Genomic DNA, 14,493 nt, shown 5'->3' with positions numbered 1-14,493 from the left:
GTAGGGGCTGGGGAATTGTCTTGACATTTTCCAGGATCTACACTTTCTGAACTCCTACGCCTCAGAGCGTCGACAGGTGTCGATTGGATGTTGTTGAATAGCGACATAAGCGGACCTCCGGAGACGAACAGATCATTAGCTAAAGCAAAGTCTTTATAAATCCCCAATCAGCTGCACACCCAAGTCCTTTGATAAAGGTAACATGGCAACATGATTCTGTAACGCTTACAGCTTTGAGAAATTCTCACAGACCTCTGTACATTGACATGTCTGTCAGCTGCTCTAGTCGCCCTCATACAAGACCACTGATCCTGAAGGCTCAGTCACCTTGGAGAGACATTCTATACTGTAAACCATGTGTTTCCATGTTCAGTGTGTGTGTGTGTGTGTGTGTGCGTGCGTGCGTGTGCGTGCGTGTGTGTGTGTGTGTGTGTGGTTGTGTGTGTGGTTGTGTGTGTGGTTGTGTGTGTGTGTGTGTGTGTGTGTGTGTGTGTGTGTGTGCGTGCGTGCGTGCGTGCATGCGTGTGTGTGTGTGTGTGGTTGTGTGTGTGTGTGCGTGCGTGCGTGTGTGTGTGTGTGTGTGTGTGTGTGTGTGTGTGTGTGTGTGTGTGTGTGTGTGTGTGTGTGTGTGTGTGAGTAGCAGATGTCTTTGTGACATGAGCACATTTATGTGAACTCCTCTACGAGAATCACATGGTAAACAATGATGTGCTGTCACCATGGATACCGGGCTGGAACACGGAACAGCTCGTGTTTGAGGAGAGGGAAGTGATGAAAGCGTGTACAATACTACACACAATGTTTTGATGTCACCCACTAAAAAACACAGGCTAATTTTACAAATGGAAACGTATTGAAGCGTTCAAACAAACAAAAAGATATCAAAGATATGATATCACAGGAGGAGATAGAGAGTGTTATAGCGGGCGGAAACACTTGTCGAGATCACAAGGCAACGTTTCTGTTCCTCTTTACTTTGCTTAAAACCCTTTAATCCTTTAACCGTTCAGCTATTTCTCTATTTATTGACTCTGGGGGATCTAAGCAACGTACATCAACCAATCAGAGGTAACTATGTAGACTTACGACAGTGTTATTGATGGAAACGGATGGGGAATGGCAAGGAGTGGATGTTAAAGGAAGCCAGGCTTCCCCAAATATTTGACCAATAAAAAAAGAACAATTATGAAATAAGTTCTCTTTCATCTCTCTGTGTTTTCATAATTTTCGGTAAATTCGCAAGTGGCTGAATCTCACAGGAGAAATCATCCGCGCGAGGGAAACGTGTAGCCCATGTATCTGATGCTGTCTGAAACAAAGGAAACGTGTAGCCCATGTATATGATGCTGTCTGAAACAAAGGAAATGTGTAGCCCATGTATCTGATGCTGTCTGAAACAAAGGAAACGTGTAGACCATGTATCTGATGCTGTCTGAAACAAAGGAAACGTGTAGACCATGTATCTGATGCTGTCTGAAACAAAGGAAACGTTTAGGCCATGAATCTGATGCTGTCTGAAACAAAGGAAACGTGTAGACCATGTATCTGATGCTGTCTGAAACAAAGGAAACGTGTAGGCCATGTATCTGATGCTGTCTGAAACAAAGGAAACGTGTAGCCCATGAATCTGATGCTGTCTGAAACAAAGGAAACGTGTAGGCCATGTATCTGATGCTGTCTGAAACAAAGGAAACGTGTAGCCCATGAATCTGATGCTGTCTGAAACAAAGGAAACGTGTAGGCCATGAATCTGATGCTGTCTGAAACAAAGGAAATGTGTAGACCATGAATCTGATGCTGTCTGAAACAAAGGAAACGTGTAGGCCATGTATCTGATGCTGTCTGAAACAAAGGAGTATGACATGTTGACACCGTAGCATTTGATTGATTGACGCAACCAATTTGGCCTCCCTTGATAAAGAAATGTAAAAAAGAATTAGGCAGTCAGCGTAGAATTAAGCTCAACTGTGGGTTATCCTGGAGCAGCAAAACTCCCCCCAAGGGAAGCCAGTTTGGATTTGGCTTCGAACCAATCAAATCACATTCTAAGCAAAACGTGATCATTTTCAGGAAAAACGTGTCTGATTCTAGTCTGCTTGTGTTGATGTCCTGCTGTAGCTAGCTTGTTAAATCATCCCTTTCCTAAGCCATGGATGGAGATGGGGATTTGGACTTGTGGTTTTGACTTAATTCTCTGTACAGAACAGTGACTATGACGGCGATTCTGATCATAAATGAATATGTTGTGCCGCTGGCCTGAGACGATTGAAGTTTAATATGTAGCCTAGTAGGCTCATGTTAACTAGCTAGCTAACTTATCTGGTTCATTGTTGCCCGTGTGAGGAAGTCAGGCTAGCAAGCATTTTAGCTGGGTAGCCTATAAAACAAAAACTAAAAGTGTACTGTATGGCAGGAACATAGACGGTTTTGCCAACATGAAAGAGAGGAGGATGGCATTGGTGAATCAACTAGTCTGCAAGGAGGGTGAGTCAACTTAATTGTTATTACTAGCGTGCGCTAGTACCATGGACAGAAACATGATAATTAGCAACATTGATTAGACTAAATTGTTTTTTTTTGGTATCTTTACGTTTGTTATAAGTGTATTAAACTAAGCTTATATGGCCTTGTGGATTTGATTATGTTTAAAGGGTGCTGGAATAGCAGAGGCAGGGCTCCTGTTGTCTTTGTGCTGATTTGTGGTAACTTGTGGTTCCAAATCAGTAGTCATTTAGTAAACTGTTGAAAACATTAACTTGCTTGAGGGCTCCCTAGTGGCGCAGTGGTCTAAGGCACTGCATCTCAGTGCTAGAGGTGTCACTACAGACACCCTGGTTTGAATCCAGGCTGTATCACAACCCGGCCGTGATTGGGAGTTCCATAGGGCGGTGCACAATTGGCCCAGCGTCGTCTGGATTTGGCCTGTGTAGGCCCTCATTGTAAATAAGAATTTGATGTTAACTAATTTGCCTAGTTAAATCAAATAAAACATTTGACCATGCTGCTGGTCATATAACTGTTGTTTACATGCAGTATTTGCTTTGTGGACTTCACCGGACAGATGTTGCTCTCCGGTTTTGTGATGAAACAAACGTATGTGAAGTTTAATTTATTCCTCCACCATGTGACTGTTGTCTTTTTTGTTGTCACGGGCCTTATTGTATATCACAGTGGCGTATGAACTAATGGGTTATAGAGCAAACAACACAATTATCACAACAACACAGGTGGAAATATGGCTTTTTTACTGGCTTGGCATTACCCAGGGATTTTACCCACGCACCTCACTGATAGCAGGAGGGGTAACAGAAACACAGATGATGTTTAGGAAAACATTTTGGAGTGTTTGTCACACTCATCTCAGTTGGTTTGTGATTCATTCCCACAGTGCAGTGCTTCTGAATATGTGCATCGTAAAGGAATGAGAATCCTGCATCGTAAATGAATGAGAATCCTGCATCGTAAAGAAATGAGAATCCTACATCGTAAAGAAATGAAAATCCTGCCTCGTAAAGGAACGAGAATCCTGCATCGTAAAGGAACGAGAATCCTGCATCGTAAAGGAATGAGAATCCTGCATCGTAAAGAAATGAGAATCCTGCATCGTAAAGGAATGAGAATCCTGCATCGTAAAGGAATGAGAATCCTGCATCATAAAGGAATGAGAATCCTGCATCGTAAAGGAATGAGAATCCTGCATCGTAAAGGAATGAGAACCCTGCATCGTAAAGGAATGAGAACCCTGCATCGTAAAGGAATGAGAGCCCTGCATCGTAAAGGAATGAGAATCCTGCATCGTAACGGAATGAGAACCCTGCATCGTAAAGGAATGAGAACCCTGCATCGTAAAGGAATGAGAACCCTGCATCGTAAAGGAATGAGAATCCTGCATCGTAAAGGAATGAGAATCCTGCATCGTAAAGGAATGAGAACCCTGGATCGTAAAGGAATGAGAACCCTGCATCGTAAAGGAATGAGAACCCTGCATCGTAAAGGAATGAGACTCCTGCATCGTAAAGGAATGAGAATCCTGCATCGTAAAGGAATGAGAACCCTGCATCGTAAAGGAATGAGAACCCTGCATCGTAAAGGAATGAGAACCCTGCATCGTAAAGGAATGAGAACCCTGCATCGTAAAGGAATGAGAACCCTGCATCGTAAAGGAATGAGAATCCTGCATCGTAAAGGAATGAGAACCCTGCATCGTAAAGGAATGAGAACCCTGCATCGTAAAGGAATGAGAATCCTGCATCGTAAAGGAATGAGAACCCTGCATCGTAAAGGAATGAGAACCCTGCATCGTAAAGGAATGAGAACCCTGGCCAAAGGTCAGAAGTTGCGTCCCAAATGGCACCCTATTCCCTATATGTTGAACTGCTTTTGAGCAGCAAACAAGGACAGAAGAAGAGGCGTGTTGGTTGGAGACAGCCTGTGCAGTGCAGCAGACAGCAATCCAAATATGTTTAATAAACAGCTCTATCCTGCCAGGGACAGGAGGGGTTCATTAGGTTTAAATGGAGGGTTGATTTGTCTTCATTGTAAGGTCTCAGTGCAGAACAGAACAGACAAACACAAAAGACAAAGAGAGAGAGAGAGAAGGAAAATACTCTCTCACCTGTAGTGTTTCAGAAAGAGGTCTATAAACAAGCCCCATTTTAAACACCAACAGGACCATGTTGGAGAAGCAAACAACTATGACTGAGGATGAGTCACTTCAGTTTTATAACTCAGTCAAAATAAGTTATTGACTGGAACTGAGAAGAGAATTGACCCCAACATTGATCCCTGTGGCACTCCCTGTCCATCACCTGTCATCACCCTCACCTGAATTGGCCCGTTAATAAGAGGAGAGATTAGACTCCTCAGAGCATTGCTTGGAGACCAAACACACACTGCCACCCCTGGAAACTGGATAATCAGGTGTTGTGCCACTATTAGACCTGGAATGGACATTCAATGGCTTCTGACCCAAAATCTATGGAGGAATTTCCTTTGAGACAGAATACCATTATACAGTTGTACATATAAGGTCAAATGAGAATCCTATGGAGGAATTGCTTTGACACGGTGACCGAATACCATCTTACTGTGTGGCAGAATAACTCTGGGTTCCCTCCAAAAGAGCTGCAAAGCTTCATTACTCTCTGAGTGATGGCTCACTAATTTGGACGTCAGCAACAGTCGTCACTGAGTCTGTTTTGCAGACGTGTTTTGGCTAGGAGTTGCCTGGAGGCCCAGAAAAAAAGTCTGAGTCCTAAATGGCACCCTACTACCTATTGTAGTGCACTACTTTTGACCAGGGCCCATAGGACTCAGGTTAAAAGTACACTCTTAGAAGAAAAAAGGGTTCCAAAAGGGTTCTTTGCGGAGGGATGAGGGTTCTACCAGGAACCATTTTGATCTGAAGAACCCCTTTTGGAAGACAACAGGTTCTTTGATGATTCTTTGGAATGCAAGAAGGGTTCATTGGAATGCAGGAAGGGTTCATTGGAATGCAGGAAGGGTTCTACATAGAACCATATATCATATTTCCCAGCATGCTGTGTTGCATGGTGATTTTATGATTTTTTTGTTTGTTTTAATATCTGTGTTTTTGAATGTACATTGATTCAATCATTAATTTAATGCTACACAAAGATAAATAGCGTACATTTTTCTAAACTAATCCAATCTGTTAGTAGTTGGACCCGTTACCGAGACGGTTGTTCCAGTTTAAAGGATTGAGGTAGTCTCAGGATTCAATCTCTCTTACCCTGGCAGTTATTCTGAATGCAGGTTGCGGGTGATTAACAATTCCACTTGTTGGATATCCTCACTCTGACTAGATTCCAATAGGAATTAAACATCCCTTTGCAAGCCAGCGTAATGTGACTTGCAGGCCTGATGTGGCCTGTAAACCAGGAGTTTTCCATACACCGTTGTGTGAGGGTATAATTAGACCCTCAAGGAAAGACCTTATGATATATGTAATGTATTCTCATACATAATTACAGTTTAAAAAGGCTACTAAGGCTGGTGGAACCGTTCATAGAGGCTTCTAGAAAGAACGTTTATTTTATTTCTATCTCTACTTTGCACAGTCTTCCACTGCAAATCTACCATTCCAGTGTTTTACTTGCTATATTGTATTTACCTCGCCACCATGGCCTTTTTTTTTTGCCTTTACCTCCCTTATCTCACCTCATTTGCTCACATTGTATATAGACTTATTTTTCTACTGTATTATTGACTGTATGTTTTGTTTATTCCATGTGTAACTCTGTGTTGTTGTTTGTGTCAAATTGCTGTGCTTTATCTTGGCCAAGTCGCGGTTGCAAATGAGAACTTGTTCTCAACTAGCCTACCTGGTTAAATAAAGGTGAAATAAAATAAATATGAAAAAAATATTATAAAATTGTTATTGGTAGAACCCTTCATAGAGGGTTCTAGGTTGAACCATATACAGAGAGTTCTATGAAGAACCCTACATGAAGGGTTCTAGGCAGAACCCTCTGCAAAGGGTTCTACCTAGCAACAAAGTAGGGTTCAACCTGTGGGGACAAACCAAAGAACCCTCTACGGTTCTACTTAGCACCTTTTTTCCTCAGAGTGTAGTGCACTATACAGGGAATAGGGTGCCACTTGAGATGCAAAACAAAAAAACAGAATGAAAACCACCATCGTTGAATAACTAGAGAGATTCTATGTCTCTCTAATATGTCACAAAAGCATGGCTCTCCAGGACACAGAGCACTAGGTAAATACTCATTAAAAGTTCCCCTTATTATCTTCCAGAACAAAGCAGTAGGCGATTGGCAGACAGCTCATTATAGTAGACTAATCATCACATCACTACAATTTGCTCATCGAGCTTTACTAAACGGTTAGTTAAACATTTGTATCCCCCCCTGGGGGCCGTTACTTTTCTTTTCAAATTTTAAGTGGGTATCTTAATGAGATGTAAAGACGTCATAGATGTCTGAAAGAGGAGGGGTTCTAGGTCTAGGACGGCCTTTATAAATGGAACCCAAGCCTGAGATAGATACAGAATTTTTTTACCCAGGCTAAACTTCTCGGTTGTTGTCAGAGTTCTAATGGACAACATGTTTTCTCTTGAGAAGTTTGCGTGTCTTCTCCTGTTGATTTTAACACAAGCGTTGAGTTTAGCAGAGACGGGAGTGTCCAACCCAAGACGGGGAAAGAGAGGCGGTCAGTTGAGTTGGTCAGGTAATATCGGTAACAGGGAGAGTACTGGCTTGATTTCCCCGAGAGGACAGCAAGCCTCCTTTCTCCCCGAAGAAGAGAGACACCGTGACGAATATTCTACGTTCCGTGGCGGGGTAATCGATCGAATCGATAAGGACCGAGGTTTTGTGGGATTTGGTTCATTTTCTCAGGCAAAACAGTTGAACAGAAATCGCAGAGACAGAGACCAGACACGCTTTGGCCAATTCAACTCTGGTCAATTCAACTCTGACACGGTGAGTGTTGTTGATTCGATAACTCATTAAAAAAACGTTTCATGTCATCAATGATCTTTAAGCGACAGTTTGTCTTCCTTCATCGACTCACTGCATAATGTGACGTCTATCCCACCAAAAGGACGTCACATTCAGCAGAAACGTAGAATAATATCTTACTTAAATGAGTCATTAATTTACCTGCGATGTCTCTGTAGCACGGCTGCAGTGGTATTCAGGCAAGAAGCTGCAGTGCTCGTGGTCACTGTGCAGGATGCCTGGGACTCTACACCTGTGACGTGGACCTTGGAAAGTGTCACCTCAAGGGGATCTCACAGAGGACAGGTAACCAGGGTACATCTCCTCCATAATGGTGTTGATTTGGACGTGTCATTCATAGGTTATGACAAATGTGTTGTTTATTTTTTTTTTTTTTAAACAGACGATGTGTTTTGTCTTGTCGTTTGCAGAAAGCAAGTTCTTCCAGACCCTGAGTGACAGCAGACGGAGTTGACACCTAAACCAACACAACCGAGGATGAACCTTGACCTTTTCTACTGATTCTGTTGTTGTTGTTGTTGCTGTGCATTTTACTGATGTGCAGGAAATGGAATTTCTAATTTGAATTTTCTAATAAAATGAAATTATTTTCATGGTCAATGGTTTACTGTACTAGAGTGAACTCAAATGTACTCAGATGTTGATGTCGATATGAATTGTTAATATAATGTTTGATGCTATTTTGTAGTAAATCTCCTTCGGGGGTCAGTTCCTCTTAGGATATTACTTTGTTATGGGCTTAGTGGTCGGAAAGTTTGATAAATATCTTTGAATACCTTATGATATTATCTTGTTTTGGGCAAAACATAAGTGGAATTTCCCAAGAAGATCAAAAATGTTCAATGTGTTTATCAATAAAATAACATTTGAAAAAAATTACCTTGATTCTACGTTGAATAATTTATTGGGGTTTTACAGCAAAAGCAACTTAATTATATATATTATATTCTGTAAATACATTATAAATACAAATATATACATACATATATATATATAAATATTATATTCTGTAAATACATTATAAATACAAATATATACATACATATATATATATTATATTCTGTAAATACATTATAAATACAAATATATACATACAAATATATATATATATATTATATTCTGTAAATACATGCATTATAAAATGGTGTCAACTCAACACTGCCAAAGATTTCAAAGATAGTTGACTAAATCCTTGATAAAAGCAGAAAATATGTCAGGACCACCAAACTCAACAATTTGTGTTGTAGCTGACAACAGGAAGTACCTCCTCTTGTCTTGGCAAGATTGGAGAAGTGTTATGTGATAAGATAACTAAAAGAAAAGCCTAGAGATTCAGTTAACACAATACACACGTATAGTTTAGAGACGACCCCACTCACAGACTATTGGAGCTGAGGACTCACAATACACACGTATAGTTTAGAGACGACCCACTCACAGACTATTGGAGCTGAGGACTCACAATACACACGTATAGTTTAGAGACGACCCCACTCACAGATTATTGGAGCTGAGGACTCACAATACACACGTATAGTTTAGAGACGACCCACTCACAGGCTATTGGAGCTGAGGACTCACAATACACACGTATAGTTTAGAGACGACCCACTCACAGGCTATTGGAGCTGAGGACTCACAATACACACGTATAGTTTAGAGACGACCCACTCACAGGCTATTGGAGCTGAGGACTCACAATACACACGTATAGTTTAGAGACGACCCACTCACAGGCTATTGGAGCTGAGGACTCACAATACACACGTATAGTTTAGAGACGACCCACTCACAGGCTATTGGAGCTGAGGACTCACAATACACACGTATAGTTTAGAGACGACCCACTCACAGGCTATTGGAGCTGAGGACTCACAATACACACGTATAGCTTAGAGACGACCCACTCACAGACTATTGGAGCTGAGGACTCACAATACACACGTATAGTTTAGAGACGACCCACTCACAGACTATTGGAGCTGAGGACTCACAATACACACGTATAGTTTAGAGACGACCCATTCACAGACTATTGGAGCTGAGGACTCACAATACACACGTATAGTTTAGAGACGACCCACTCACAGACTATTGGAGCTGAGGACTCACAATACACACGTATAGTTTAGAGACGACCCACTCACAGGCTATTGGAGCTGAGGACTCACAATACACACGTATAGTTTAGAGACGACCCACTCACAGGCTATTGGAGCTGAGGACTCACAATACACACGTATAGTTTAGAGACGACCCACTCACAGACTATTGGAGCTGAGGACTCACAATACACACGTATAGTTTAGAGACGACCACTGTAACGGTCCTGACCTGTTTTATGTTGTTTTTGTATGTGTTTAGGTCAGGGCATGTGTTTTGGGTGGGCAGTCTATGTTATCTGTTTCTATGTTGGTTTTGGTTGCCTGGTATGGCTCTTAATTAGAGGCAGGTGTTTTGCGTTCTCCTCTAATTAAGAGTCATATTTAGGTAGGGTGTTCTCACTGTTTGTTTGTGGGTGATTGTCTCCTGTTTCTGTGTCAATGTTACACCATACGGGATTGTTTCGGTTTGTTCGTGCGTTTATGTAGTCTGTTCCTGTGTCGGCGTGCTTCGTGTATTTGTAAGTTCGTTTGTTCAGGTCTGTCTACATCGTTTTGTTATTTTGTTAGTTATATCAAGTATAGTTCGTTTTCGTATTAGTTTGGTCTGTTTTGTTTATTTAATAAATAATCATGTATTCACAACCCGCTGCGCCTTGGCTCGATCACTACACCTCCTCTTCTTATGAAGAGAGAGAGGAACGCCGTTACAGAATCACCCACCATTCCAGAGCCAAGCAGCGGAGTAATTGGAGTAAGGGACAGGAAAACAAGGATTTCTGGACTTGGGAGCAGATATTGAATGGAGAAGGTCCCTGGGCTAAGGCAGGAGAGAATCGCCGCTCTCAGGAAGAGAGGGAGGCAGCTAAAGCCCAGGAGCGGTGGTTTGAGGAGGCAGCAAGGAGACGTGGCTGGAAGCCCGAAAAGCCATGGGAGCAGCTGGAGGCTACCGGAGAGAGGAACCGGAGCTATGAGGGAACGCGTCTGGCACGGAAGCCCAAAAAGCCCGTAAGTAATTCCCAAAAATTTCTTGGGGGGTGGCTAGGAGGTAGTGGGCCAAGGGCAGGTAGGAGACCTGCGCCCACTTCCCAGGCTTACCGTGGAGAGCGGGAGTACGGGCAGGCGCCGTGTTACGCAGTAGAGCGCACGGTGTCTCCTGTACGAGTGCATAGCCCAGTGCGGGTTATTCCACCTCCCCGCACTGGTAGGGCTAGATTGGGTATTGAGCCAGGTGTCATGAGGCCGGCTCAACGCGTCTGGTCTCCAGTGCGTCTCCTCGGGCCGGCATACATGGCACCTGCCTTACGCATGGTTTCCCCGGTTCGCCTACATAGCCCGGTGCGGGTTATTCCACCTCCCCGCACTGGTCGGGCAACCGGGAGTATTCAACCAGGTAAGGTTGGGCAGGCTCAATGCTCAAGAGTGCCAGTACGCCTCCACAGTCCGGTATTTCCGGCACCACCTCCCCTCCCCAGCCTAGTACCTACAGTGCCTACACTACGCACTAGGCTATCAGTGCGTCTCCTGAGCCCAGTTCCTCCTCCACGCACTCTCTCTGTAGTGCGTGTATCCAGTTCGGTGCCTCCAGTTCCGGCACCACGCACTAAGCCTCCTGTGCGTCTCCAGAGCCCTGAACACACTGTATCTTCTCCCCCTACTAATCCTGATGTGCTTGTCCTCAGCCCGGTGTCACCAGTGCCGGTACCTCGCATCAGGGATAGAGTAGGCTTTGAGAGTACAGTGTGCCCTGTCCCTGCTCCCCGCACTAGTAGGAAGGTGCTTATCCTTAGCACGGTGCCTCCAGTTCCGGCACCACGCACCAGGTCTACAGTGCGCCGTATCCGGCCAGAGCCATCCGTCTCCCCAGCGCCAACTGAGCCATCCGTCTCCCCAGCGCCATCTGAGCCATCCGTCTCCCCAGCGCCATCTGAGCCATCCGTCTCCCCAGCGCCGTCTGAGCCATCCGTCTGCCATGAGCCTGCAAAGCCGCCCGTCTGCCATGAGCCTGCACAGCCGCCCGTCTGCCATGAGCCTACAGAGCCGTCCGCCAGACAGGAGCCGCTAGAGCCGTCCGCCAGACAGGAGCCGCTAGAGCCGTCCGCCAGACAGGAGCCGCTAGAGCCGCCAGCCAGACAGGATCTGCCAGAGCCGCCAACCAGACAGGATCTGCCAGAGCCGCCAACCAGACAGGATCTGCCAGAGCCGCCAACCAGACAGGATCTGCCAGAGCCGCCAACCAGACAGGATCTGCCAGAGCCGCCAACCAGACAGGATCTGCCAGAGCCGCCAACCAGACAGGATCTGCCAGAGCCGCCAACCAGACATGATCTGCCAGAGCCGCCAACCAGACAGGATCTGCCAGAGCCGCCAACCAGACAGGATCTGCCAGAGCCGTCAGAGAGCCATGAGCGTCGAGAGCCGTCAGCCCGCCATGAGCGTCGAGAGCCGTCAGCCCGCCATGAGCGTCGAGAGCCGTCAGCCCGCCATGAGCGTCGAGAGCCGTCAGCCCGCCATGAGCGTCGAGAGCCGTCAGCCCGCCATGAGCGTCTAGAGCCGTCAGCCCGCCATGAGCGTCGAGAGCCGTCAGCCCGCCATGAGCGTCGAGAGCCGTCAGCCCGCCATGAGCGTCGAGAGCCGTCAGCCCGCCATGAGCGTCGAGAGCCGTCAGCCCGCCATGAGCGTCGAGAGCCGTCAGCCCGCCATGAGCGTCGAGAGCCGTCAGCCCGCCATGAGCGTCGAGAGCCGTCAGCCCGCCATGAGCGTCGAGAGCCGTCAGCCCGCCATGAGCGTCGAGAGCCGTCAGCCCGCCATGAGCGTCGAGAGCCGTCAGCCCGCCATGAGCGTCGAGAGCCGTCAGCCCGCCATGAGCGTCGAGAGCCGTCAGCCCGCCATGAGCGTCGAGAGCCGTCAGCCCGCCATGAGCGTCGAGAGCCGTCAGCCCGCAATGAGCGTCGAGACCCGTCAGCCTGCATAGACCTGCCAGAGTCCCTCAGCCAGGATCTGCCAGAGTATATCAGCCGGGACCTGCCCCTTGTCCCGGTGTTGCCCCTTGTCCCGGTGTTGCCCCTTGTCCCGGTGTTGCCCCTTGTCCCGGTGTTGCCCCTTGTCCCGGTGTTGCCCCTTGTCCCGGTGTTGCCCCTTGTCCCGGTGTTGCCCCTTGTCCCGGTGCTGCCCCTTGTCCCGGTGCTGCCCCTTGTCCCGGTGCTGCCCCTTGTCCCGGTGCTGGTCTTTATCCCGGTGCTGCCCCTTGTCCCGGTGCTGCCCCTTGTCCCGGTGCTGCCCCTTGTCCCGGTGCTGCCCCTTGTCCCGGTGCTGCCCCTTGTCCCGGTGCTGCCCCTTGTCCCGGTGCTGCCCCTTCTCCTGGTGCTGGCCGTTTATTTAGGGGATGTGAGTTTTAGGGTGGTCATTGGGAGGGGTAGACAGAAGCGTTGGGTGACTATGGTGGTGTGGGGACAGCGTCCAGAGCCGGAGCCACCACCGTGGTCAACTGCCCACCCAGACCCTCCCCTGGACTTTGTGCTGGTGCGCCCGGCGTTCGCACCTTGAGGGGGGGGGGGGGTTCTGTAACGGTCCTGACCTGTTTTATGTTGTTTTTGTATGTGTTTAGGTCAGGGCATGTGTTTTGGGTGGGCAGTCTATGTTATCTGTTTCTATGTTGGTTTTGGTTGCCTGGTATGGCTCTTAATTAGAGGCAGGTGTTTTGCGTTCTCCTCTAATTAAGAGTCATATTTAGGTAGGGTGTTCTCACTGTTTGTTTGTGGGTGATTGTCTCCTGTTTCTGTGTCAATGTTACACCATACGGGATTGTTTCGGTTTGTTCGTGCGTTTATGTAGTCTGTTCCTGTGTCGGCGTGCTTCGTGTATTTGTAAGTTCGTTTGTTCAGGTCTGTCTACATCGTTTTGTTATTTTGTTAGTTATATCAAGTATAGTTCGTTTTCGTATTAGTTTGGTCTGTTTTGTTTATTTAATGAATAATCATGTATTCACAACCCGCTGCGCCTTGGCTCGATCACTACACCTCCTCTTCTTATGAAGAGAGAGAGGAACACCGTTACACCCACTCACAGGCTATTGGAGCTGAGGACTCACAATACACACGTATAGTTTAGAGACGACCCACTCACAGACTATTGGAGCTGAGGACTCACAATACACACGTATAGCTTAGAGACGACCCCACTCACAGGCTATTGGAGCTGAGGACTCACAATACACACGTATAGCTTAGAGACGACCCACTCACAGGCTATTGGAGCTGAGGACTCACAATACACACGTATAGTTTAGAGACGACCCACTCACAGGCTATTGGAGCTGAGGACTCACAATATACACTTATAGTTTAGAGACGACCCCACTCACAGGCTATTGGAGCTGAGGACTCACAATACACACGTATAGCTTAGAGACGACCCACTCACAGGCTATTGGAGCTGAGGACTCACAATACACACGTATAGCTTAGAGACGACCCACTTACAGACTATTGGAGCTGAGGACTCACAATATACACTTATAGTTTAGAGACGACCCCACTCACAGGCTATTGGAGCTGAGGACTCACAATACACACGTATAGCTTAGAGACGACCCACTCACAGACTATTGGAGCTGAGGACTCACAATATACACTTATAGTTTAGAGACGACCCCACTCACAGGCTATTGGAGCTGAGGACTCACAATACACACGTATAGCTTAGAGACGACCCACTCACAGGCTATTGGAGCTGAGGACTCACAATACACACGTATAGTTTAGAGACGACCCACTCACAGACTATTGGAGCTGAGGACTCACAATACACACGTATAGTTTGAGACGACCCACTCACAGATTATTGGAGCTGAGGACTCACAATACACACGTATAGCTTAGAGACGACCCACT

The sequence above is a fragment of the Salvelinus fontinalis genome, unplaced genomic scaffold, assembly GCF_029448725.1.
Source record: "Salvelinus fontinalis isolate EN_2023a unplaced genomic scaffold, ASM2944872v1 scaffold_0425, whole genome shotgun sequence".
Classification (NCBI taxonomy): Eukaryota; Metazoa; Chordata; class Actinopteri; order Salmoniformes; family Salmonidae; genus Salvelinus; species Salvelinus fontinalis.
The sequence above is the reverse complement of the archived record's forward strand: the minus strand, read 5'-3'. Positions refer to the sequence as shown.